We start from the raw sequence: 27,768 nt of genomic DNA, 5'->3' as shown, positions 1-27,768 counted from the left end.
ACATTCAGGAGATCTATGGTGATTATAGTATGTATACTCAAAAACTACCGAGAGCAGATCTTGAATGTTCTGTTACAGAAACAAGGTGATAAGTATGGAGATGACAGTTAATTAGCTTGATTTCATCATCCTACAATGTATACATATATCTAAACATTATTCCATACATATGTATTGTCAATTGAAAAATAAATAACAGTAAAATATAAATAAATTAATAGATAAGTTCACATGACATTTCATTTAGTTCTACTTGGGAAAGAGGGAAGGAAGGAAGGAAGGGAGGGAGGGAGGGAGGAGGGCAGGAGAGAGATTTGTGTGCTCCTGGGTAGCAGGAAGACAAACTTACTACTTATCATGGTGAGGCTCCAAATTGGGTCTAAAAGTCACCACTAGCACATAGTAGAGATTCAGGAAAGTTCTGTTGAAGGAAGGACTTAGTGAGCAATCTTCTCCGACTTCTTTTCTTAGCTAAGGCCACTTTCCTTTTATTCCCTACCCATAGGGGGCTGATAATGGGGTTCCTGTGTATTCACAGAACTGCAGTTAAGAACTACTTCCTTATCTCTATTTCCTCCTGAGAAGAAGGTGGAGCAAATCCTCTGTGCATTCCAAATCCTCACTCAGATGTACCTTGTCAGGGTTAAAACAGGCAGGCTGGTGCATGAAGAGACCAGTAAGCCGCAAGATAATAGCTCCAGTTCTTGGAATGTAGAATAGCTGTTCAAATAGCTAAGTCAGGAACTTTTTTACAAAAATAAACTTCCATCAATTCTGGTTTTATTTTACTTTGTCTGTAAGCTCAAGGATGGTGTTTGTTTTGTTCAAAGCAGCTGTCCTAGGTGTCCATAGAAGGACAAAAATGTGGATTTGAACATTTTGTTTTCTATGCTTGCCTAAATTAGGGAATCACAAATTCAAACAACCTCAAGGACCAGTCGTGATGTGTGGGGAGGAGATTGTCATGAATTGGGCCATCACCCAGCTCCACTGATGGTATTCCAGTAGGGGTCTTCATGTACAGTTGCCAGAGTTGCTAGATACCTCCCTCTTTGTCCCCTCCCTCCTTTTCCTTATTCCACTGTGGTTTGAAGGTGTCCCCCAAAGTTCACAGAAAGTTAATCCCCAGGCAACAGTGTTGGGAGATGGCCCTAATATTAGGTCACAATGGCTGTGCATGGGTTAGTCATTATCACAGAAGTGTGTTAGGTATCAAGAAAGTGGATTTGTTTAAAAGGCTAGATTAGCCCTCTCTCACTTTCACCCTCTTTACTCCTTCCAGCTTCTACCATGGGATAATGTGGTCCAAAGGCCCTCACCAGATGCCAGGGCCATACTTTTGGAATTCCCAGCCTTCAGAACCATGAGCCAAATAAATCTCCATTCTTTATAAATTATTGAGTCTCGAGTATTCTGAGATACAATACAAAATAGATTAAGACTCTCTTCCTTCAAGATAAGCTGAGTATCCAGATTTTCTTTGTGAAATACAATTTTAAGTGCTACAAAAAGATCCAATTTGCTTTTTAAATACCTTTATTGAGATATGGTTTAGATTCCATATCATTCATTTATTTACATTATAAAATACAGTTGGGAAACCATCACCGTGATCAAATTTTAAAACATTTACATCATCCCAATAAGAAATCATGTGCCCATTAGCAGTCACCACCTCATTCTCCCTCCCCTCATCCAGCCTAGACAACCACTATTGTGCATTCTGTCTATAGATTTTCCAATACTGAACATTTCATGTAAACAGAATTGTACAATAAACGGTCATTTGTAACTGGCTCCTTTCATTCGCATGGTGTTTTCAAAGTTCATCCATGTTGTAGTATGTATCAAAAATTCACCTTTTATGACACAGTTGTTAAATAATATTCTGTCAAATGGTCACATCATATTTTGTTTATCAAGTCACCACACATAGAATACCCACATCGCTCAGCCTAAGTAACCAATTTGTCATCCTGTATCAGTCTCCTGGCTGGTCCTCCTGTTCAATCCTCCCTACCTCCTGCTGACAGGGGATGTGAATGCAACCAATCATATGGCCCAGGTTGGAAAGTTTGAGATAATTTTTCTAAGATAAGGTTTTGAGCATGTCACTCCTCTATCTTCTCCCCAGTGAGGACATTGCCCTCCTCCCTGGCTTTCAGATGGAGTCTTGTCCTATGGGTCCAGCACATAAACTCCTTCAAGACTTGGCCGCCCCACCCTCCCCTGGTCACCACCCTCCCCATCACTCTCTGCCTTTGAACACTGAGGATGTCCATTCCTCCATTCCTTTGCTCATTCTGTGACATTATGCAGATCTTCTCCTCCATTGGGTGGTAAACTCCTTCTGACCAGTGGCTGCTCCTCTCTATTAGTGTCTCTATCCTCAGGGCTTGGGACACAGTAAATACGGGATAAACGTCTGATCATGGAACACACCCAGGCTGTTCCTCCATCTAAATTACCCTTCGGTGCACAGTCCAGCTCATGTTTCACAGTAGCTCTTCTTGACTTCCCACCATTTAAAGCAACACTGATTAGTTAGTCTCCTCCTGGGCCCAGATGGCACTTAGTTCCATTGTGTTATACTCATACCACAACTGTCATCATGGTATCACCCCAGAAAGCCGCATTGTGCTCCTTGCAGTCAATATCCTCATGCCCACCTGAGGCAACCAGCAGTCCTTCTGACAGCACAGTGTTGGCTGTTGTCAAACTTCATGTCATTGGGCTAAGGCAGAACACACTGTTTCCTATCTGTCTTCATTTGCTCAGCAGAACATCTCAAAGATTCATCCATGCAGTTGGGTTTATCATGAATTCACTCCTTTTGTCCCATTTCCAGCTCAGTGACTGTGGAATCAAGTAGAATCAATTAAACAGATTCACTTATTAAAAGTGCTTTAAAACAAGGAGACTGATAACAAGTCGTGCATTATTCATTAGTAAAATAAGGAAAAAAAAAAGAAGCCTTGTTATTTGTCAACAGTGCTCTGGGAGATGGAAAAAGAAAAGGACCTACCACCGTCTTGCATGTTGTAGGTCTCAAGATCAAGAAAGAAAGGAGCGAGCCGGGCATGGTGCTGCAAGCCTGTAATCCCAGCAACTCAGGAGTCTGAAGCAGGAGGATTAACAAGTTCAAAGCCAACCTCAGCAACTTGGTGAGACCTTGTGTCAAAATAAAAAATAAAAGGGATACAGTGAGTGGTTAAGTGCGCTGGGTCCAATCCCCAGTACCAAAAGAGAAAAGAAAAGAAAAGAACAAATTGTGGAGGTAAATAGGCACCTCCAGCTCAAACTGAAATGAACTATCAAAATTTCTGGCTTAAATAAAAAATTAATAACACTTCCCTAGGTAAACATCACATTTAAAAGTGAGTTCATTTCATTTTTAGATAATTAGGTTAGTAAAAACTAAATTTGCAGCCTGAACTGTTTTGCATTACCTTGGAATTGTAGAAATTATGCAACCTAATGCCTAATGGAATTAAACAGGAATTTGTATTTTTCTCAAATTTTTGTAAAATGAATGGAACCCTACTCTATGTTTTCCAAATTTTTTTACAAATCCATTTCTCAAAGGTACATATGTGGTGGCTGAATTAATGAAAGCAAGTTATTTTTAGGGTGTGTGGGGTTTACCTTACCTCCTTGAATGTTTCCTTTCTCCCAATAGTATACCCAAGCAAAGAAACCAAAATCTTCCCCTTTTTCCTCACTCCCTACCTCCTCCTTCTGCTTTAATCAAAAGGGAGGTCTGTTTTCTCCAATGTCTGCATGTCATTAAGTTTGGAATTCATCTCTGTTTATTGCCTTAATATTAATTCCACCACCTCCCCCAACTTATTTTTTTACAAGTAAAAGTCTTTGAGAGCCATGCATCCAAATGTCATATTTCAAAACATGTTGTGAACTAAAGAGTCAAAATCAAGAGCATCAAAGCCAGGCATTCTGATTGATAGCTCCTTAATTAAGATCTTTAAATATACACAGTCACTTACTGGGTCCAGGCTTTCAGAGGAAAACTCCTGCTTAACTGGTTGAAAATGTGAACAGTGGGGTGTAATTCCCTAAGCTGCAAGGAGCCCCAGATCAGAGAGAATGCAAGAGAAGCTCTAAAGATGCTTGAGTATGAATTTTATCTTTTGCAGATGCTATCAAAACTGCAAGAGGTGAGACCACCAAGACAAGGAGAAACAAATGTTGTTTGTGCTCCAAACTGACACACAGTTTATTTGTCGGTGTTTGGAGTGGTTTGAAAGAAAAGATAGCAAAGGAATAAATAGGTTTATGCACTCGGGCAGGATGTGCAAGCTGGTAAGGGAGAGGTGACTCAAACGGGGTTAGTCAGAAACAGCACAGTCAGTGGAACACAGACTCCGGTTACCCCAGCGGTGACAGACACCATTTTTCCCATGGCTGACACATCGTGCCCAGAGGCCTGTGTCGAAGAGACTCCTCCTTGAAGCTCCCAGCAGCAGGATGTGCTCTCATGGGTGGTCCAGAAATACATGCAGGTCACTTCTCCTCCACCAAATTTCCAACAGCTTTTAATGGGTGGCTCTACACCATGTTGAGGTCTGAGACCTCATTTCTATATTCCCACCATGTTCTCAGTTAACAAGAATGACAAATTGGTATTTTTGATACCACAGCCCCAGTTTGACAAGGAGGAGTCACCCTGAGGTGTAGTTCAGTGACCAATTGAGCAGGAAATTCAGCACAAAACCAGCAAAACAACAACATCAGAGCAGATTTAAGTCCTGACACTGCCAATTAATATTCGTCTGGTTGTGACCTTGGGCTAGAGTTGCCAAGTAAAATACAGAACATCCAGTTCAACGCGAACTGCAGGTAAACAACATTTTTTTTTAACATATATCAGGTAGTAAGAAATAATCCAATTTTTTTTTCTGAAATTCAAACTGATCTGGGTGCCCTATATTTTATTTGCTATATCTGGCAAATATTTTTCCTCCCTATACTTCAATTTCCTCCTTTATTTCCAAGTGGATAGCAATGCCTTTCTCAAAGGGTGACTGAGGATCAACTAAGATTACCTCACCTCAGTACAGTGTCCATACACTTGACTGTAAGAGATCGTGATCATGATAAAGAACTCTTAATTACTCCTCTCTTTCCTCGTGGTCTTTGTCTGCCTTTTAGCTGTTTCTAAATGTTAAACTTTTTCATAAAGGCCATTCATTGTATGTTTTCCTCCCGGTTGACCATTTCTTTGCTCATCTTAGAAATCATAAGGAACTCGGGGTCAGATGTAGAAAAGGAAAGTGGGGTTTAAAAGTGGCCGCTGTGACTCCTCAATCTCAAGGCTCATCTGGTGCTGCTGCCCTTCCCTCTCTAGCTGTCAAACAGTATTCTTTATTTCTCAGCCAGAAGGTATGACCAGGGCAGGCATAGTGTACCTCTATCTAATGCCCCTGCTTTCTAAAGAACTGAGGAAGGAAATACTGTTGACCTAAGAGTACCGGTTCAGAAGTCAGAAGCAGAAATAGGCACTGACTTTGTTTAGTCCACTCATCCGGTACCTTTAGGCCAGGGAGTCCCATTAACCACAGTCGGCAAAAATATGCTTCGGAATAGCTCCTGCTGCATTTGTATGCCATTCTGCTGCATCCAACATAATGTCTAACTGCATATGTGCATCAATAATCTTTTATTATGTCATAATGCATTTTAGTGTGCGGATGGCTATTATCTTTTAGAGGCCCCCATTTAGATTTATGGAGCAAAAGAGAAAAGTTTTTAAAAAATGTATCTCTAATTAATCTGAGTGCATTTGTATGCCTATTAAAATTCACCTGTCCAGGATTTTCCATTTATCATGATTACAAGGGAACAGCCATACTGAGAAAGGGGGCTGCCTTTACATTCAATGTGAAATGATGATTTATTATCCAGGATGTTTTTTGTAATGGTTTAGATCTAATGGACAGTTCTGTATGATAAACCCTCCACCTACACTGTGAAGTTAGACATGTTGTCTTTTAGTGTAGGATGTGTCCCAGTGAAGCCTTAGAGATGTTCATCATGCACTGGGGACATGCTGACCTCATGGATCCTGGGGACCATCCCTTAGGTAGTCAACAAATGGGCAATCCCTCTCTGGACTGCAGATGCCAGGGCCATTGGTCTCCAGGACAGCAGCCTGAATCCATCTATGGAGTTTGACACCACTACGGGATGGTCCAGGGGTAAGTGCTCCCTTGGAGTCATATGGTATGTCACTGGGCAAGGGCATGCCAGGAAGCTGAGGTAGCCATCTCGTGGGTTCTTGAAATCATATAAGAAATATTTTAACATGTCACTCAGAGTAGCAGGCATGAGTTTATTAAAAGGGATAAGAAAAGGGAAAGGGCACTATTCTTAAGAGAGAGAGAGTGGGTTCTCTCAGAGAGAGGATGGCTTGACCATCCTCTCCTATTCTCCAGTTCTATTGGAGGTCCAAGGGAAGTTTCCAGGTAGTCCTTCCCAGGTCCTCTTTTTGATTTTTGACTGACAGCAGGATGACATCAGACTTTAAAGTCCCCATTGTGCATAACAACTCTAGGTCATTTTGGTCCATGCTGACTGGCTCTAATTGGAACCTGTTCTTACAGATTTTATGGTTAGGGGGAATTATTCTTATCTCCCTGAGTTCTGAGATCTGTGCTATGTAAGAGTTAAAAAAGATTTCCCCTTCAGAGTAACCTGTTTTCTTCTTATCAGCATTTTGGGCCTAAATTTCTCCTGCAGATAACAGGTAGTTTGCTGAGGAAACTTCTTGTTGACTACCTACAGGAAATTTTTAGAAGAAAGCATGTGGGTGGAGAGTCAGCAAATGAATCCAGTTTATAGAACTATTCCCTTAACCTCATGTTTCCACTGCTCACATCTGTCTGTTACCTACCAGTTGGCACCCCTTGCTCTGGGGAGAAGTGCTCCTCCCTTTTATGAGTACAAGCAGTACAAACTTGACCTGGGGCCTTCCTCCCATATGAACCTAGGGAACAATTTTTCTATTCAATCCAGACCGGAGGACAGCATTGCCACACACACACCCCCCAACCTGCAGTCCCCACAATTGGAAAAAAGGAACCTGATACTAGATTAAGCAAAGCTACCAAGATAATTCTAGTGAGAGGCACTGGGCTCCTGGGAAGACCTGCCCCCCAAGGTAAGACATCTGACTGCACTGACATTCTCATTCTCTATCCAGATCTCTGTAGAATTCTAAATCCCCCTGATAAACACAGCAAGGTCAGGGTGGGCAGAGGAAAGGGCCTGGAGCTGGCCACCCGCCCAGTTCCACTGGCCCAGTAGAGGAGTTTCTTGGAGGGGTGGCCTCACTTTTTTCTGGCTGTTAGTTCTCCCAAGTGAGATTGCAGGGGTGCATTCTCAGTAATTACAGCCTGAGGAGTGTGTGAGTCTTGCTCCTCACACTCCATCCACAATGAGTTCCTCATGGCTGGATTTCTGTGAAAATCAGGATTCTCTCAACCCCAGGGAGCACAGGCTGGATCACCAAGAAAGGCAGAAAGTGCAGAACATTCTAGCTTCAATTGTGGCCCCCACCAAGGGTGACTCCAGAGGACCAAGCACCCAACTCCCAACTCAAGTTCAGTTCATGGTAATTTCTACCAATGACTCTGAGCCACTTTGAAGCGGGAAGATTTCCTAAAGAGGGGAAAATGTAGAAATCCCTCTTGGGGTCTGAGATAATTGAGGTAGAGATGGAGAAAATTTGGGTCAATAAAAAAAAACTTTAAATAACATAAATCATCAGATGGAGAAAGTTTCTCCCCTTTTGAAGTTCTTATAGCTGCATCAAGGATCTCAGCTGGGTGCTAGTGAGTCCTTAGCAGCTCTTTAGCACTTGCTAAATGAGAGAGAGAAAGAGAGATTAAGTCCACTTAAGAAACTTACTAAGTAAATCACTGAGCTAATAGGACAGAGTGGTAAACTCTGAAGTTACTGAGCTCTGGGAATTATCTATCTGATGAAAAATCATGAGTTCTGACCCTGGACCTTTCCTTGAAAACTCTGACCCAGAATCAGGAAGTGCTGGTGAGGAATGGGAGGGGTAAAAGCAAAGGGGATGACTATAATCTGCTAGAGGGCCACCTCCACTGAGCCATTGTCAGGAAGGGGGTTTGGGGGGAAACCAGAAGAACCATTGTTGGGTTTTTGGACTCGTTTCAAATAATCCCAGTTACCAGTACAGAAATCACACCCATCCACATGGCAGATTCCCTGCATGGTGATGGCTTGATTATGTTTAGGAAAGATATGAGTTTTCCCTCTGAGAAGGTGATGAGAAAAGCTGAGATATGTTCTTCTACACTCTCCCAGATTTTGGCACAAGGCCCCAGGAGTCAGGTCAGCCCAGACTCCAATACCTGGATCCACATGTACCTGCTGAAATGCAAAGGAGACAGAAAAACCCCCAAGTGGCTGAAACTCTTGGCTCTATGTGCTGCTCAGACAAGACTCAGTGGAAAGAAGGTGACCAGAGTGTCAGTAAAAAATAGTGCCCTCTCCTAAGAGGCCTGGCCCCCCTGCCTCCCTGAACATGGGCCTAAGTCAGGGACAAGGGACAGAATCTTTCCACTGAGGTTCCTTCCTCACTGTAGTCCCTTAACTGTTTCCATCATCACAATCAAACTGTTAGAACACACCCTGTCTAGCAGGGACTGCTGGGTCTTGGGGCCACAGTGTGTTGAAGAGACAAAACCTCTGCCCTTAGAAATGAAAACTGTACCTTCATTTGGTTCAACCCCCAGCCCATGGTGTTCTGAGTTTACGAGGCCCTGTTTTTTCTTTCTTTTCAGTTGAAACCTAGGTGAGCTCTGTTTCCTAAAGTCAATATTTTGGCAATGTCCAGATGATGAAGTAGAGAGGAAAGATACCATGAACTCAGGAATCAAGGTTTTCTACATATGGGTGATGGACATTCACCACCAATCAACTCTGCATCTTTGAGAGTTGACTAGTCCTGTATTACTGACATAAACTCCAAACATTCTTAAAGAAATTCAGCACATTCATAGTTCTTGACAGGCAGAGATAGCCTGTCCAGACAGTTCATCTTGCTCATCTTGACAGGATCAAAGGATCATTTCTGAGCATTGACTAATTGAGTAATTAGTCTTCTCACTATTTAGCCTGGAGACTTGGATCCAACAGTAAATTTGGGGGACCTTAAATTGAGATATGGTTTAATCCTCTCAATGCTTTGCTGACTCTCATCAAAGAATTAAGGGCTCCTTGTTCCCTTTATATACCACTTTGTCAAAGTCTGGGGCCTGAAGGCCTCCTTACTGACCAAGGACCTTGGTTAGCAACAGAGCATCTACCTTCTATGTCCTACCCCTGACCTCAGAGTTATACCAGTAGGATGAATGTAAGCTTTGCCAAGGGAAGGTCTTAGGAAAGTCAAATGCCATCATTATTAATTCCCTGCTGTTTGGCTGGGATGGAAGCCACTGGTACACCGATGGGAGAGGCTTGACTCCAAATAAATAAACACATGTCCTTTGGGCAGATGTCAGGCCAGCTCTGGCTGGTAACTGATGGCCCCTCACCACAGCAGCGGGTGCAGCACAGGGAGGTGAAGTGATGCTGGCAGCCCGGAGTCTTCCGCCTCATCACAACAAGCAGTCTGGAACCTTGGCCATGTTTGAATATCCATCTCTTTGAACGGATGCAGACAGCTTAATGAAGCAATATTTATGGAACTGATACCACGGGGGATGGTTGCTCCTTTTCTCCATCTTCTATTTTTAATATTTGATCTGGCAAACATATTATTAAAGGAATATTTCAAATCTGATTACTCTTCTGTTTGACTGTGTGTGTTATTCATGCACAGAGGGTGTCAGGGGAAATTATACCGACCAGTTTGGGAGCTTTATTATGTCATTCTTTCAACCAGCCCTTTGCTCCAAGTATAATTACCATTCACATGAAAGGCTGTGGGCTAATCGCAGCCACCTTGCCTTAATTAAGTGGCCTCCTCCTTCCCCTCCAGTCTCACTCTTGGCCCATCCAGACTCCTTTACTAGGGATCAGGAACTTTCTTTCAGAGAGGTGCTATCTCTGGATGTCTGATAAGTTATTTTGTTGTTGTTTTGTTTTGTATCTCTGAGCTATTTATTAAGCTGCAGGTTTCTTTATAAAAGACAAGTTGCCCTGTGGTGTGCCCTGTCCTTAGTTATGAGCCCTTGGTCCAGCCATAGCATGAGATTCACTCTCCCAAAGACCACAGAAATTCTGCCACTCAGCCTTTCCTTTCAATAGATACTAGCTCTATCTTGAACCACCTAATCAATCTCCCCTCCTTCAGGTTGGAGGTACTAGCCCTGTTTCTAACTTGGCCTCTAACAGGGAGACTTTGAACCATGCAGGTAGGGCAAAACGTGGATCCAACAAGCCAGCCATGGCCCAAGGCAAAAGGCTGTCTCCAAGGAGATGGAGCACAGAGGTCAAGTACTGAAGGGTGTGGTCTAGATCTTCACCAAACTAAGCCTGCAAATTTCAATGATTTTTGTCAATTATCTTCTATATGTTCTTCCTATAAGGGCCAGAAGTAAATATTTTAGTCTTTGCAGGCAATGTATCACTAGCACAACTATTTAGCTCTGCCATTATAGCCTCCAAACTATATAACCACAGTTAATATGAAAACTAATGAGCATGATTTCATCCCAATAAATTTTTATGTAACAAACCAGGCAGTGGGTTATATTCCTGCTTTAGACTTTTTCTTGAATTAGGCATGCTTTTTAAAAAAGAAAATATTCAGTACTGGGGAACAAAGTGAACCAAATTATATTGCTATATCGTGTGCATGTATAAATATGTAATAATTCCATTATTATATATAAGTATAATACACTAATACAAAAGAAAAAATACTGACAAGTATAATAATTTTCACAACAAATGCTTCCTCATCAAAAAAAAATCTCAAATCTTTTAGCTTGATAAAGCTAGAGAATTAATCTGTGAGTTGATGTATTTCTACTTAATAAAATAAAAATGATTAACTCTCAAAATATTTTCCTTCTTTCATGTTCCACTTGAGTCCCCTTGGGAAATGCCAGGTCACATACTGGGTGAATGTGAAAACACCCAGTGTCCTCAAGCAGATCATTCCTTTTAGGTTTTATCAGACAAAAAAAAAAAAAAAGGGTCACTGTGGCCCAAGCCTGCTCCCATGCTCTGCTCTCTTGACACTGCAGGGTTGCTTCCTCCTGATTCCAGGGGTCCTAGCCCAACTTCCAGGTAATGACAGCCTTGTATACACCTCTCATGGGACACATGCCTACTGGGAGGCAGACGAGCCTACCATGCTAACAGAAGTAGTGTACAACAAGCAAGTAAGTAATAGAGGTGTAATTGTAGATAATGATAACTGCAGGGGAGGAAAAGTAGACAGGGTAAAAGGCTAGAGGAGTGGGAGCTCTTTTAGACAACCTGGCAAGGGGAGGGTCTCTCTGAGGAAGTAGAAAATTACGCCAAAGGCAGGGCAGGTATAATCCAGGTAGAAGAACAACAGACACAAAAAGAAACAGGGGACCTGCCATGGTCCAGACACATAGCAGCCAGGAGAGCAAGAGGGCACACGTGATTGGAGAGGAAGATGGCTGGAGAAGAAGTTAGAGATCCCTCAGGCCAAGACCCACAGGTGAGGTTGGAGGTCAGGCCTGCATGCCTGGTCCTCTCCAAGACTCAGACCACCTTTCTTCCCTCTCTAGATGCTGTCAGAGCACACCCTCTTTGCCCTGAAAATTGTGGACCCACCACTTCTATCCCTGTCCTTCTTAAGCATTTGCTCAAATGCTTAAGAATGTTACTTTTTAATCCTTGGAATAAAAATAAAGTTGTATGAATTTCAGAACATCAAACACAAGGGCTCAGAAGGATAGCTAGATAAATTCCCCAGCTGACCAGCAACAGACAGTGCTCCACCTAATGAAATCTTCAGCAAGGATTAGCTCAACGTCTCCTTTGGCAGACAGTCTGGCTTAACATAGAGTTGATGCCCGAGTGTAATTTCCACAGACTTGCAGCACCACAGATATTTTTGATTTCCCAACAGCTGCCATGATACAAAATTTAAATGTAAAATGGACAATACGCCAAAACAGATGTTCTTGAAAATCTGATTAATTCCAAAGAGTTTGGGAAAGCTTGGAGGAGGCTGGTGTCTTCAGCACATTTGCAAGCCGAGCTGTTTTTAGGTTCCCTTGGTGTGTTTGGATGCAGCTTTATTGCATTTCATATCATTTGCTCAGCTCTAATGCCAGAAAACCAAATGCTGCAGAAATGAACACCGACACATTACATCCTTAAAAGCACCATGAGCTCCTTCATTCGGGCTAAGGTCTCCTGCAAACAATCTTATTCATTTACCCTAGAGTAGCACCTGACAATTAAATATAAAACAGATCACCCAGCCCCAGACTCTCTGGTAGAGTTTGTGAGAGGCCTGGGTATGAGGGGAAAAAAAAAATGTGATGGAAATGGAGGAGGGCTTGCACCTTTCTGGGCCCATGGATTTGAACCCCCCAAAGATTCCTTCTGCCTCAGTTTGTTCCTCATGTGTTAAATGGAGAGTGTCAGCAGAACCATGTAAGCATCAGGTGAGATGATGTCAGTCCTGTTGGCTATGGAAAGCATCCAGACAAGACAAAGGTGGTCATCATGGTGTTGACAGTGGCCACATCCCATTCATTGCCCTGAGCTTCCTCCATGCTTATGTAGCTCTGACTCCTGAGAGCTCATTCCCTAGGTTTTGCCCACTCTGAGGAATAAAAACAGATGCAGTAATGAGCTCTGGCCTCAAGGGCTACAGGAAGATATTGTAAGAAGAAAGGTGACCTCAAACTGAAGATAGGCCCCTTTGCAGGAGGTGTTTCTGAGCCTGTGCATGGAGCCAGTTTCCAGGCAGGGTTGTCCCTTTTTCTCTGATTCAGCCTCTAATTGGCATATCCTCTACCTATATCTACAGGGCTCCCATCTTCTGCCCTTCCCATGTCACGGTGCTATTTTCTCTTTGTTCCTGCCTCTCTCCTCCTCAGCTCACCTCCCGTTTCTAGGCTGCCTGCAGTGGGTTCCAAGTCTGTTACTGAAAGGTGATGCATGAGGTAGACAGTGTCTCTCAGGCCCCAGTTTTCATTTCCACTGTCTCCTGGCTCTGCTCCTCTGAGAGGGAGGGGTGGCTCTAGCATGGACACACACTGAGCACCCACTTCCTTCTAGAAAAAAGCAAAGAAGCCAAAAGCAGGTGGCCAGATGTAACCCACCCAGGCCTCTCTCCCAAGAATAAAAACCCAGGGGGATATTCAGTCCCTTATACTCTCCGGAAACATGAAAAACCTATAGTTGTATCTTTGCAGAAATTAAACTTTACCAATATGGCTATTCATGTAGAGCATTAAGGCAATTTTTGACTCTACATGATTCATGTGATATAATGATTTGTCCAGTGCCTGTGAGAGCAGCTAAGATAAGCTGAGGTGTCATAGTAGGTTGGAAGAAGATTTGGTTTAGGACACCAACAGGAACGGTGAGGCAGAGTTAAATCTAGTCAGTCATTGGAACCTCCATGACTCTCGGTCCCTTTTCTGTGCTTTCTTTCACTTGACCCTCTTGTCATTATCCCCTAGAAAATAAAGACCTGATTCTTGAGTGCATCAACATCACCTGCACAAGTAGCCCTGGGCAGTCCCCCTGCTGCAAATTGGACTCTGGAAGCACTTCTAGGAGCAACCTATGAGTGTGAGTCTATCTGATCTGCTTTCTGCAGAAATGCCATTTGGGAATCCCATAGCTTGGCTTACACCAAAGGTACCCTGGGACCTCTACCCTCATGGCTGAGGTATGACCCATAACTCAATATATTACTCCTTTGAGTGCTTGAGCAGGTTACCTAGCCCCTTTGGCATTCCGTTCACTCTCCTATAATGGAGTCAAAGATGAGATCACTTGCTGGGGCTCTGACTTAGCTACATAAGGCATGCCTGGTGTTTGACAGGTCACCCAAGATGGTTACAGGTGGTTGGGTCTATGTTTGTGCTGTCCCTGATCACTGGACTCCTTGAGAGCCATAGATCTGTCCCCTGTTCATCAATGTCTCCCTAGCACTGGCAGAGAGCCTAGCACACAGTAGGTGCTCACTTACTAACTGTTAAAGTACCTCAATGCAACACAATGTTTACCTTGGCATTTATGCCTAGCATGGTTTCCCCCATGGGCTCTTCTGATCCTGCAAATTCCAACTCAATATCTCCCTCTTAGAGAAGCCTTCCCAGGATACTGACCTATAAACACTCTCTCCACGCATATCTCTCTTTATCCTATCATGTAGTTTTATAACCTTAAAATCAGAACTTTCCACTGATGACTATTTGTGTGGTTTCTTATATCCTGTTGTCATTGAACTCCTGGGAAGGAGTTGGCCCCTGACTTGAAGCTGTAGGAAAAGTCACCCCTATAATTCCTACATGAGTTTGTAGTCCCTGTAAACACTGTTCACGTAACCATGGGGTTACTCAGAAGGAAGTGCAATTATCATGGTGAGCCTCATTACCAAGCACTCTTCACTGTTTGAGGATTCTAAGCACAGAGCCAAGATCTTCTGCTTCCAAATTGGCAACTGTCGTATCCATCAGAGTAGGCTGAGTCAAACTCAGTAACAAACATCCCCAACATCTTCAGTATGTCTTAATGTAATGAAGGTTATTCCTCTTTTCCTGTGTCCCAAGTGGGTCAGTCAGAGGACTCTGGTCCTTCTTACACTCAGGGGCTCAGTCTCATGGATACTCTATCCCAACATAAAGGCACGATGCAGCAAAACATTCAATGGCTTTGAAATTCTACCAAGGTAATGCATATTGCTTTCCTATAGAACTGTGGACAATAATCCGTCACCTGGCCCCACCCACCATTTATAGAGGCTGGAAGTACAGCCTACCCACTGTCCAAGGAGCAGGAATTTGGGCATACAGCACAAGTCACCACCCTTGCTGCATTACTATCTACACTGGAAAAACTGGAAAGAAAGATAACAAAAGATAAACTTATAAGGCACACCGTACCCAGAAATTTTAATTCCATCATTATTATCCACATGGCAGGAGAAGAAACATGCCCAGAGAGGGAGTTGCTCAGCTAGGATCTTGAGTGGACAAATATAAGAACCAGAACCTCAGTACTAGTGGTTTGACAAGGTCCTTTTCTCTCAACTGCAGGACTCTGTCCCCTGAGTTCTGCAGACTTAGACACTAGATTCTTGTCCTCCCTTTGTCTTCACCAAAAAAACTCTAGGTATGAGGCTTCACCTCTCAGACCTTTACTCCTCCATTTATAAGACTAGGAACTTAGTTCCTTCCCTATTCACTATCTCAGAATCAGGAATAAATATTGTAAACTTGCAGAAGAGAAAAAAAAAAGAGGAAGAAGACCTACCCAGCTGGGAGGTCTCCTCCTCCCCCAACACACCCCTTAGGGACTGGAGAGGGATGTCCTGTATCCCATTCCACAGGCAAGAGGAGACCTGGGGAAGTCTGCCTGATCCAAGAAGAACTGTGTCCTGCCAACAGTGACATATGGATGTCAGGATTTTAGAAGGTTAAGGGGATGGACCAAATCATTGAAAGCTTTTTATTTTGTCAAGTCAACAACTATTTATAATCACTATTATTTCACAACAGAAGGTGAGATGTAAGACTGAAGGCACGGAAAACATATAATTTCAGAATTTTTAAAAACCCTTTAAATTAAATCTGTATAATCATACAAAATATCATGCGTGTCAGTTTTCTTTACTTTGAAGGTCAGGGCAAAAGTCAGCACGAAACAGCATTTGCCCATGAACACCAAAGAACAGTGTTACCATAGAATTTGGAGGTAGGAGTCCTGTCTGGTGGCCATAACCAAGGAGCTCCCCTCTGGCAAGGAGGAAGATGGTGTCCAGCCATGAGCATCTGTCCACAATCCACAAATAAAATAGCAGAATCGAGTTTTCCTTTGTCCAGTGTTTACCTGGTGTCACCTGCTCCCCTCTCCCCATATGCCAAACTCATAGCTCCATCCTTCCTGAGATGGGTTAGCTATGGGATAAAGATGCTCTGTTTTCTCTCCTCTCCTCTACCCGCTCTGAAAGCCCAGGCTGCTGCTGCTGCTGTGATCTGAGGCTGCCAGCCTCCTAGAATCTTTGAACTGGAGGCCCCCACAGCCTCCTCCATGAACAGTAGATGGAGCCTTCTTTGTAAAATATCCCTAAGCTCCTTCTTGTTTATTTGCTCTTGATTAAACGGCCATAAAGAAATGATCTGTCAAAGACTTAATAACCAGGCGCAATGGACATGTATGTAATTTAATGATGGCTCCAGACCCATCTTTCATGGCAACAATTGTCCCACAGCTGCCGAGTAGATGACAGAGTGGAGACAAAAAGCCCTGTTAGCCCTATGATAATTGCTTCCAAGTTCGACCTTCTGCCTTCTTCTCTGGCCAGGCTTGGGCTAGTACTGCAGGAAGGTAACTTCAGACTCTGTAGTCTAAAAGAAGAATGAGCAGGTGCAGATCTGGTTTCCAGCAACTGGGAAGGGATGTAGGGTTGCTCTCTTCAGGATCCAGCTATGTTTCCATCCAGCCAAAGCACTTACCAAAGATCCCTGAATTAGCCAGGATGTTCTGGTGGAAAGTGACAGAAGCTTACCTCCAACTGGATCAAGTAATAATGGAACTATATTGATGTTTGCAAACAAAAAGAGGTTGATCTAAGCTTCAGGTAAGCTAGATTGAAAGACCAGATGACATCACTGGGAATCTATATTTTCTGTCTTTGAACTTCCTCTTGATTGTCTTCCTTCTCAAGAAGACTTGTCCCTTCCTCATGGTTGAGGGACAAAAAAAAAGGCAGTCTCGGGTTTTGTCTCCAGCTGAACCAACGCAGCTATACTACTAACTTCAGTTGGCTTGCTTTGGATAGGGTACCATCTCTGGTGTTTTTGACACTTAGTAGGTTCTAGACACCGTGCTCAGTTCTGAATGACTACAAATAAGACATGCCAACTTTATTTGAGTAACTCCCAGCCTTGCAGGGAGGAAAAAAATCAGCTTAGCCGTTAGCAAATAATGTGAATAACCCATGTAGAGGTTTGTCCCTGTGAGAGGCTGGGGGATTAATTATAAGGCACAGCCTCTACAATAAATGTATTTTTCTTTCTTTCAACTCAAGCATCCTCCAAATCTCTAACCCAAATATACTTTTCCTAGGAGAGTAGTTAAGAGTTCAGAGTCCTGCAGTTTGATAGATCTGCATTTGAATCCTTACCCTGTAATGCAGGAAGTCTGGAAACTCAGAAAGAGAATTAAATTCTCTGTGCCTCTGAACAATGGGAATAATAATAACCCCAAACTAATAAGTTTATTCTGAAGATTCAACAAAATGATGCATATGCGGCAGTTAATTCAGTACCAACATAAAATAAGGGCTGAATAAATGGCATTTGTTACTATTTCTAGTCTCTGATGGCTACTGGACTGGTTATGAGGGCTTAAAGCCCTTCTCTGGTGGGAGGGGCAGGACTCTTGAGTGTCTAGCCCAGCACAAAGGGCCACTGTGGAGGCAGGGCTCCACCAAAGAGGACTCTGGGGTGGAAGTTGTCACCCTGGACAAAACAGGGATCTGATGTTTCTTAATGATTGAATGCAGAAGTCCCAGTGCTGGGGAAGGGGTCCAGGTGAACAGAGGCACTGGAGGGGCCGGAAATGGGTCTCAAAACTTAGGTTCTGGCAGCAAAATGTAGTCCTGAGCCAAGGAGTTGGATGGGGGTGTGCAGGGAGGGGGATGTCACTTGGAGGAAGGAGTTCACAGGGATGAGAGTCAGCCTACCTAAGGGCTTTTGTGCAAAGACCACTAGTACACTGCCAGAGTAGCTTGCCCATGGCACCCTGATCATCAGGGATTATAACCCTGAAGGAGGGCAGGAGGGAGGAAAAGGACCATCAAACCCAGCAGGTACCTAGAGGAACACCCAGACAACCCAATTTACATATCATATCCATTGGGACCACCACACAGTGTTTTGAAAGTTAAATCAGAGCCTTGAGAGAACCTGTTGGAACTCCAGTACTGTGTGGGTTATTCTGCCTCCTAAACTACTGTTTTCCACATACCTGCTGCCAACTGGATAAAATCCAATTTTCTTAGGCTGCCTTTCAAGGCCATTCACTGCCTCTGGCCACAGTCAACACAGCACAGGTTCCCAGGCAGCATCCTCAGCCCCCTCCATGACTTATATCCTCTCTGATTGGGGTGGGGAGGTGAACCTCCCTTTTAACTTCCTCTAAAATCAGCAGGATCTTTACATGAACACCTAGGCCAATCTCAGAGAATATTTTTAAAGTTTTGACTTAAGAAACAATTACAGATGTATAATCCTTTACCACTAATTAGAGTTTTCAAGCACTCTGTCCTATATAAGGTGAGTAGTCACTCTGCCTGGTCCAAGAAGCAGAAATTTCCCATTATCTCTCAGAATTCTGGGGAAAATAATAAGGACGGGGCTGATTACATAGGAGTGGAGGAAGAACCGCATGTGCCTCTGCTCTACCTGAGCTCTCTCTCTGGGATCTGTTCACCTGCACTGCCCTATAAGGTGATATTTTCCAAAGCCCCAAGAAAACCCTGCTTCTGCTTCCAACCATGTGCCATCCTGAGAGTCAAGACAAAACCTCTCTTTTTAAAAACTCACTGCGTGTGGTTGATGCTGATAAAATGTTCTTTAAATGGACCTGAATTACAAGAGAAGTAGCTCAGGAAAAACAGACTCTCTTCAACAGGAGAACCCTAAACATGTGGCCTCAGGTGTGTCCCCTTGCCCTCTCCAGCAAAGCCTTCTTGATGGGCCCACCCAGTACTCAAGGAATCCAGAACACAGGACAGGAAAACTGCCTTGATTCACTGGGGAAGCAAGCTTGGAGAATTTTTTCAACACATGAGGCAGATCCTTTATGGGTCCCATTGCCTGAGAGCAGGGTACATGCAGAGATGAGACCTGGGAAAGCCCAGGATGTAAAAGTACATCCACTGGTCATACCTAACTGGTCTCTCAAGATTATAGGACATGAGGGAATTCAAAGAGGAGATAATCCATTTCTGTTCTACAAGTCCCCATTAGGAGAACTTGAGGCTGGAATCCCTGATCAGTCTTTCTTGTACTTGACCAAAGAGGCATGAAGGGCTGATGCATCCATTTTCCACTTTGGAAAGGTAGAGCAGAGAAGGTCAGACTGCAGTGAGAGATGAAAACTAGAAGCAGAGGGAAGAGAGAAGGAAGGATGGAGACAGCAGCTGCTTTGCTGAGTCCCATCTAGTGAAGCCAGCTGTGTGCCCAGGTCCCTAGGGATCCCAGGCTACCCCAGAGACCTTCCTGGGTGAAATAATCCTAGCCATTTTTTGTCCTCTGCCCTAAATATTCTGAAGATAAATCCCAACTATTTCCACAGCCCTCACCAGTTACCTGGAAATATCCAAGACAGGAATGAGCATCTACTACCACTTTAAGTAATTCCGCAATCTTTTTTCATATGCTGCCTCCTCAAAGACCCCAAGTTTAGCACCACTTGGGATGGGCCCAGTCCAAGGCTGGGGGAATGAGACCCAGCTCTCTGCCTGCCTAGAATGTGAGATGCTCAAGAAAATGCTTCCTCTGCCTGTGCCATTGGCTCCTTGATTAACGCTGGACTTAGCTATTAGCATATTTCATTGCCATTTACAGAGCACATCTGTGTGTGCTCTAGTCCAATAAACAGGCATGGTTTATTTCTTGGACCAGTATTTCTTTTGTATTTACTGTTTTGGTTTGGTTTGGTTTTTGTTTTTAGCTTAAAAAAAAAATCAGCTCATCAATTTGCCTTGTGTTGATCTACTTAATGTCGACCAACTTCCACTCCCCCACCCTGCCTCTGCTGCTCTGTGAGTATTTGCCATTCATCCTCTTATTGCAAGAGAAACTCATCCTGCTCATCACAATCCAGCCACATTGTGATTCCTCTTCTCTGCTGCCAGCCTGGGTCCCCTCTGGTTCCACTGGCAGTCTTTCCTTTTCTTTTTTTTTACCAGGAGTAGCTTCTGGTAGGCACCCCCTTGGAAAAGGAACAATGCACAGGAGGAAACTCTGGACATTCCCATCCCCTGTAACTCACTGTGTGACCTGATGCACATCCCTTCTTTCTCTGAGCCTCAGTTTCCTGATTTATTGGATGAAGGCACTGGCCAAAGCACCTCCAGGTTCCTGAAGGCCTGATGAGCCATGTGGCTGCCTCCTTGAACTCCCACAGCTCCACAAGGGTGGGCAAAGCCAGGGCAGGTGTTTTTTTTCTGTCAAATCACCTTCACTGTAGACACTCTCCGGTCAATACCTGGTTCAGAAGTATAGACAAGCCTCCCAGCCTAGGGACTGCCTCTCTGGATTCCTCAACTCTATGGTGCAGCCACCCTGCTGTTGAAACTCTCTCATGTGTTGATGTCATTTTCCTGCCTTAGGTGGTTCAAGTGGGCTGTCCTTTGCCACCTAAGGGCTTCTTTCTTCCAGATTGGAGTCATAAAAAGAGAATGTGTAAAAGAGTGCTGTTTTGTTTTGTTTATCTATATAGTGGCTTTTAAATATACCCACAAATACTTTTAACAACCTTCCTTCAAAATATGAAGTCTAACCCTCTTCCCCCTAAATGTAAGCTATACTTAATGACACTTCTAACAAATAAAATATGGTGGAAGTACTGCTGTAATGATTTCTAAAGCCCAGTCATAAAAAAATCTAGCTTCTGTTTGAATCTCTATCTCTATCTGTATCTCTATCTTTATCTTTATCTCGATCTCTGTATCTATCCCAGATTGCTTCCCCTGAAGGAAGCCAGGACACATCAAGGATCCTACAGAGCTACAGCCATGAGAAAAGGAACTGGAGGAACTGAGGTTCTCCAACTAACACCCCAAACCAACTTGTTCTGGGAGTGAGACACCTTGGAAGTGCATCTTGCAGCCTCAGTTCATAAGAAACCCTGAGCCTCAATTCATGAAAGACCTTGAATCATAACCATCTGGCTAAGTATACCAAATTCTTGAGCCAGAAACTTCTGACTCAGAAACTCCAAGGATAATAAATGTTGACAGTTGTTTTAAGCCATTAACTTTGGGGTCATAGGTCATGCAGCAAGAGATAATTAATACAAACCGAATCCTCCATTGCAGTTAAGTTTGTGTTACACATCTCTTTATTTGCACCTTGAAAACAAAAGAGTCCTATCGGGCACAGTGCTGCATGCCTGTAATCTCAGCAGCTCGTGAGGCTGAGGCAGGAGAATCGCAAGTTCAAAGCCAGCCTTAGCAAATTAGGAGGCCCCAAGCAACTTAGCAAGATCTTGTCTCAAAATTTAAAAATGACCTAGGGATGTATGTGGCTTAATAGTTGAGCCACTCTGAATTCATCCCCAGTACAAAAGAAAAGAAAACAAGAGTCCTTTTATGGTTGCAGAGTTGACTTTGATAGGATGTTGTGTAGATAATGCTTAAAAACTGTATTATTTTGCCAGTGCACTGAATTAGCTTTGGTCCACATAGCCAGGTACATTAACACACATTCACAGCCTTTAGCTAAATAAGGTCTTATGGGGACTAGGTAGCCACCGTTGTGTAGGGCTTGTCTAGGACTCGTGGTTACCATCCACTATGGACAGAACATGACTGAGCCCAGAGATTTCCCTGTCACCAGGTACACAAATACCAACATTGAATCGGCCCTAAGCATCTTATTGCAAAAAAATATTTCCCTCTACTGCAGGGTCAGGACCCAATCTATGGCTTATGCTCTGAGGACCACAGCAAGAGGATTATACTGGCAGCCAGGGGCTATTGCTAATGCAACCTCCTGGCTTCCCTAGGGCATATCTGGGCCAAGGTGTGTGTGAGGCAGCATCATTCCCTCCTGACATGAGCTCTGGATGCCAAGAGCTGGGGGAGAGTGAGAGGGATCACATTTGTGTTGAGCCCAGGCCTCCAGCCAAGAGTGCTGGAGGCAGCCCAGTCTCTCATCCTCATGGGCAATGACAGATCCATCATCTAAGCACTAAGCATGGAGTACAGCACTGCCAGGGATGTCTGCCAGCTCTTGATGTGCCCTTATGGGCCTCCCATTATAAGAGGACAGATATTCAAGTCAATCCAGTTTAGCAAACATTGTCTGACCATCTACTGCATGTGGGAAACAGGAATAGTAGCTAGAAGAAAGAGGAAGTAAACGCAGCATCTGCTTTCAAAAGCTGCACTATCTAGTAAGTGGAGCGATGCAGGGTCATTAAGGCAAAATGTGGATCCAATTAGAACTGAAGTACTAGCAGCCTCTGCCTCTTCTGAGCATTAAGAATAGTTCTGTGAAAGGTGTACTCTTAGCCTGGCTCTGAAGATGTCATTAAAAAAAAGGCTTTTAACAAGGGGCAATGACAGATGGAAACATGAAAGAGCAGTGTATACCAAGTATCTGTGGTCATAACTCTATCATGGAGGTAGGTTATCTAGGTTAGCTAGTGCCACCATAATGCTGTGTGACGAACAACTCCAAAGTAGCAGCAGCTATAACAGCAGGCATTTATGTCTCTCTAACAGTTTTGCTGATTGACCAGTGCATCTCCACTCTAGACTGTTGATCAAGGTCAACAATCTATTTACATGTCTTTTCTTCCAGGACTCAGGTTGAAGGAGTAGCTGCTCAGGCTGGGATTGTGGCTTAGCCTAGCACGAGTGGGATCCGGGTTCAATCCTCAGCACCACATAAAAATAAAGACATTGTGTTGTGTCCATGTACACCTAAAAAATAAATATTAAAAAAAAGGAACAGCTGCTACCTAGAAAATACTTTTCTCAAAGTCCAAGGCAATTGTTCAAGAGTATACCTTGGAAGCCTCAGATTGGATATGCTATGCCTTATATCTGCTCACATTCCATTAGCTATGGCAAGTCACCTAGCTGAGACCAAAGTTAGGGAGGCAGGAAGGAATTCGGTGCCCCTAATGACCCTTGGCAAGTGTGGGGAGGGAAGGAAAGATTGTGAACAAATAATATAATCTTCTTAACAGATGGTGAGCACGAAGAAGTCATATGGCATGAAGCTGCAGAACCCACTGGAATCTTGTATGAGAGAGACTATTTGGTTATTTACCAAACTATTGCTCTTACCCTCCTGAACACAAAATTAATTTGCCATTACTGTCTGAATTCCAGCCAATGGAATATGGTAGAACTGACAGCCTCCAGTTCATTAATACCCTCCACTCTTTCCAGGTCTTCTGGGGAGATATACAGAATCCACCAAACAAACCTGAGGCCCAAGGTGATTGCAGAGCCACAAAGTAGAAGGAACCTGGGTCCCTAAGTCACTGCTTGAATGACAGCCATCTGGGAAAGCCACTTGACCAGTAATAGTCAGGTTAGTCGAAGCAAACTTATTTTAAGCCTCAGGAATTTGGAAATTATTTGTTATAGCAGTTAATCTACTATTAGCCAATGTCACAGTCACACTTGATAGGTGGCTAAGTGAAACACATAGAGAATTGGAGTCAGACAAGCCTAGATTAAAATGGCCCCAGCACTATACAGCAAGATTTCTTTGAACAAATTGCTGTAACTTTCTAGGTCTTAGTTTTTTTAAAATTTTTAAATAGAATCCATAGTTCCTACCCTTATTACTGAACAGGGTAGAACATTTTGCTGAGCCCTGGAAAGTTTACCCTTTCAGTCCAGAAGTTTAGGAGTGACTTTAATGACGTCCAATGTCAGCAACATGGTGTGACAAGGATTAAGTCTTCCTGAGTCTTACTCTGCTAGGGGAAAGGTGATAGACATGTCCCTCATTGGGTGGGGCCTGGGAAGATCTACACTGGAAGGTAGGCAGGATCTTCAACTTTCCCAGAGGATTTACTAGAAGCTGGCAGGAAAAAGAGGCTTCTCAGCTTGCCACCTGCTCCTGGCCCCCAAAACCACCCAAAATTACAAAGGGAACTTTGAACCTCAGATTCTGATGCTCAAGCCTAACTTGGTATTGAGAGGACCTCTGAGAGCATGGAGGGGACTGGCAGAGTCCTGCGACCCTCACTGCAAGTCCCCAGGGACAAGTACCAGCAGAAAGGATCAGTGACTAAGAATCTAGATGGTCAGACTTTCCTTTGATTTTATTGAGTTTTTCCTGTTTCCTTCTTTCCTTCCTCCCTCCCTCCCTTCCTTCCTTCCTTCCTTCCTTCCTTCCTTTCTTCTGAGAGATACAAAGGAAGAGAGCTTAGATTTTCAAATCCCAGCTTTGCCACTCACTTCCTGCATGACCTGAAGGAAGTCACTTACCTTTCTTTGTCTCAGTTTTCTCGACTGCAAAATAAAGACAATCTCCGCTTTCTGCTGTTTTTGGTTTTGTTTTGTTTTTTTAATGACATGGGTTAATATTAGAGCTGTGTGAGTGTTCCTTAAACGAATAATACAAATGGAAGAGCATGGGGCAGGAGGAAAGACAGGAAATGAGAGGGAAAGGTGGGAGATCACATGGGGACAGGGTAGGACAGAGAGAGCAGACAGATGAACTCAGGTGGCCAGACCTGACAGGGGAGGAGGGGAAACCAATGTCTCAAGGAAAATAGGAGAAAGAGACTCAGTGAGAAAGAGGAAAGGGAGAGTCTGGCCACAAAATGCAATTAGAATGGAATTCAAACACAGTGTTCCTGGTCTAATTATGAAGCACCAGCTCACCGGGCGGCCTTCTGAAGCCATCTCAGGTCAAAAACAAACACCTTGCCTACCTCCCAGAAGTCATCCCCTGAGCAGAGGGAGCAGCAGCCCAATTTAGAAAATGACCCAGGGGTGAAAACCCAGAAGCCCTGGGGCAGCCTGTGGGTTGAGTGTGCACAAGAAAATGAACAGATTTCATAGGCTCCCCAGCCCTAGGAACTCTGGGACCCTCCATCCACAGGAAACTGGGTCGGGTTCTACCCATGACCTGACCCCCTCATCCCATAAAAAGCTCCTGAGAAAAGCTTGGGACAAATCAGAAATTCCATTCCCACCTTTATTACCAAATCCAGCCAGGCTGACAACCTCTCTCTCAAGTTGCAACCTAATGTGATTTCAAATGGCAACATTATACACCCTCTGAAGAAAAAAAAAAAAAAAAAAAAAACCTGTGCTTATAATCAAAGCACCAGCAGCTCCTTAACTCTAGGGGCACTCCTGGGCTTGGCAGTAATGACATTAGCGTGTTTGGAGCTGTCAGAGGCAATGTCACTAATCTGGGTCTAGGAGGGAAGAAGCGGTGATGAATGAATGGAGTCTCCAGCCATAATGGGCTTCCCCGGTGGTCTGCGAGCTGCCCTGCCTGGCAAGCAGCTAAACTGGATTAATGGAGCCCCCCTGCTAGGCAGAACAATGGCCCTTTCCCTGGAGTCTGGGTCTGCCTGGTGGGTGTGGGCAATCCAGAACCTGGGCAAAAAAAAAGAGAATGCTTTGTGGGGCACTGCAGAGACCTGGAAAATACCTGGGCTAAAAAAAAAAAAAAAAAATACAACAGCACCTGGCGAGAATTCAAGAAAATGACCTGCCTGTATTTCACAAATACTACCCTGAAAATTAAGACTGCAATCCCCTGCTCTCCTGACAAGCCACACACTCGTTCTTGATTTCATCTTATAAATGATGTAATCATACGAACAGACATATAGCTCCGTTTTCTCATTTATAAAATGGAGTAGTAACAGCCAAACTCACGGGGTTGTTACCAGGACGATGAGAAATCATGGATTACAGTAATGCAAATAACTCAGAGGCTGACACACAGGAGGCACTATGTTAGCTGCTGTTGCAGCTGTTGTGAGTATTATCTGCTGTTCATACAGATAATAAAACAACGTCATGTGGCATGTTCTTCCCCCAGAATGTGAGTCTATTCCTACTTTTGTCTCGGACTTCAGGTGCAACTAGAAAATGCAACTCAAAATTTATTCCTCCCAGCACTCCTACCAGAACTCACATTCAGTGTGCTGCAGCAGAAGGAATCAAAAGAAAAATTTCCAGAAACTCTGCCCTGTGTTTAACAAGGTGCTACAGCTTAACTCTACTACCTTCCTCATCAGCATATGAATCTGATTACAAGGATACCTGAATCCCCATTTTTATAGATGACAAAACAAAAGATCAGAAAGGTGGAGTGGGTTGAGAGACTGACTTGGACCTGGAAATCCAGGAAGCAAAGATGCTTCTCCCCTCCCCCTCCCCCTCTGGCCTTTCAGACCTTTCTTACAACAAACAAGACTTGCTTCTTCGGGCAAAGTCAGCTTCCCATGAAGACAGAAAATGCATTCCCATATTGGATACAGTTGGTGGGGAAAAGATAAATTAGCAAGGGGAGGAGGGTGCAGGAAAGACAACTTCCTGAAGAGAGGGCAGCTGTGTTCAGATTTCAGGGAACAGGATTCACAGAAAAACACACAGGCATAAACACACATAAGGATGCACACAGAGGCTAGGGATTTGAGTAAATGGTAGAAAGAGAGGTCCTGGGTTCAATCTCCAGCACTTCAAAAAGAAAGGGCTTCCACAGGAATGCGCACACACAGGAATATACAAAAACCACACAGGTAGGCTTGCATGCATATAGATGCTCACAGATGTGAGAATACACGTGCTTACACAAGGGTGTGAGCATGCCCAGAGACACAGGCGTAAGAACACATGCACAGACACATACAGGGACACACACACATGTGCTCACTGTGAGTCGCCCTCTCTCTCTCTCTCTCTCTCTCACACACACACACACACACACACACACATACACACACATAAATCCCAAACCCCAGTATAAAATGTGTAGACCCTTGGAGAGACCCTCCTGGAGAAGCAGCCTTTTCAGAAGCCAGAAGAACTTTCTTGGACCCAATTTGCATGTCTTCCACCTCCCTCCCCACCCACACAGGCCCCTGCCTCAGACTTGGAAGAAGTGCACTCTGCCCCTTAACCTCTTTGTCCCTGCAGCTGGAACCTTGAGCCCTCTAGATTCCAGCCACCAGGGTGGCATCTAGGGAGCCAGCCCCTGTCCTAGCAAGAGCAAGGGGAGAATCTACTGAGAGCTAGCACAGCTCCTAGGCTGGGCTGCAGGGATTTCTGGAACAGCCCAGGAGGGTAAGTATTCCCTTAGTCCACAGGACTCTGTCTCCTTGGCTTCTCTCCCTACCTTTCTCTCAGCCTTTCTGCAAGATTTCACAAACTCATTAATTTCCAGCCACCTCAATGCAGTAAACAGGCAAGTGCCAGTAAGAAGCTGCGCTCAGGAGTCTGAGCACACTAGGTACCGAAGTGGGTAAGTGTTGCATCCACCTGAAGCTGATGAGAGATCAGGAAATTCCTGGCCCACATCAGGGAGGCCCTACAAGGAGGAGCCTGACCAGGACAGCCAGAGGGGCAAGGACTGGCCAGAAACCAGCAAAACCTACAGCACAGCCAGAGGGCCCCTAGTCTGGCCCTTCCTCCTTTCTTCCCCCTAGGGACAGGGAAGCAGGTCTGGGGTGGGCTGAACAGTCGGCAGATGGGGAAGTGAGGCCAGGAAGGGTGACCTTTGACCCCATGGCTATATCTCCTTGTATCTCACAGTCTGACCACTAAAACTGTGATTCCATATTTCATGCAACTTGTAAACTTATTTCTTTGCCCTTGACTAT

At 44.1% G+C, this 27,768-nt stretch overlaps 1 long non-coding RNA gene across 4 annotated transcripts in view; it reads right to left on the bottom strand.

Moving 5' to 3' along the window:
• Positions 1–1,518: 1,518 nt before the first annotated feature.
• LOC124095069 (uncharacterized) overlaps positions 1,519–27,768 on the bottom strand; it is a 154,302-nt gene continuing 128,052 nt past the window's right edge. For all 4 annotated transcript variants that reach the window (XR_009227070.1, XR_009227069.1, XR_009227071.1 and 1 more), the window contains 2 exons: positions 3,026–3,171; positions 1,519–2,856 (listed from right to left, as the gene is read on the bottom strand). This is a non-coding gene — a long non-coding RNA (uncharacterized LOC124095069). The remainder of the gene's footprint in view (positions 2,857–3,025; positions 3,172–27,768) is intronic.

The sequence above is a fragment of the Marmota monax genome, unplaced genomic scaffold, assembly GCF_021218885.2.
Source record: "Marmota monax isolate L192 unplaced genomic scaffold, Marmota_monax_Labrador192_F-V1.1 WCK01_AAM20220418_F8-fsc00101, whole genome shotgun sequence".
Lineage (NCBI taxonomy): Eukaryota > Metazoa > Chordata > Mammalia > Rodentia > Sciuridae > Marmota > Marmota monax.
Note: the sequence above shows the minus strand (reverse complement) of the source record. Positions and strands in the feature narration are given on the sequence as shown.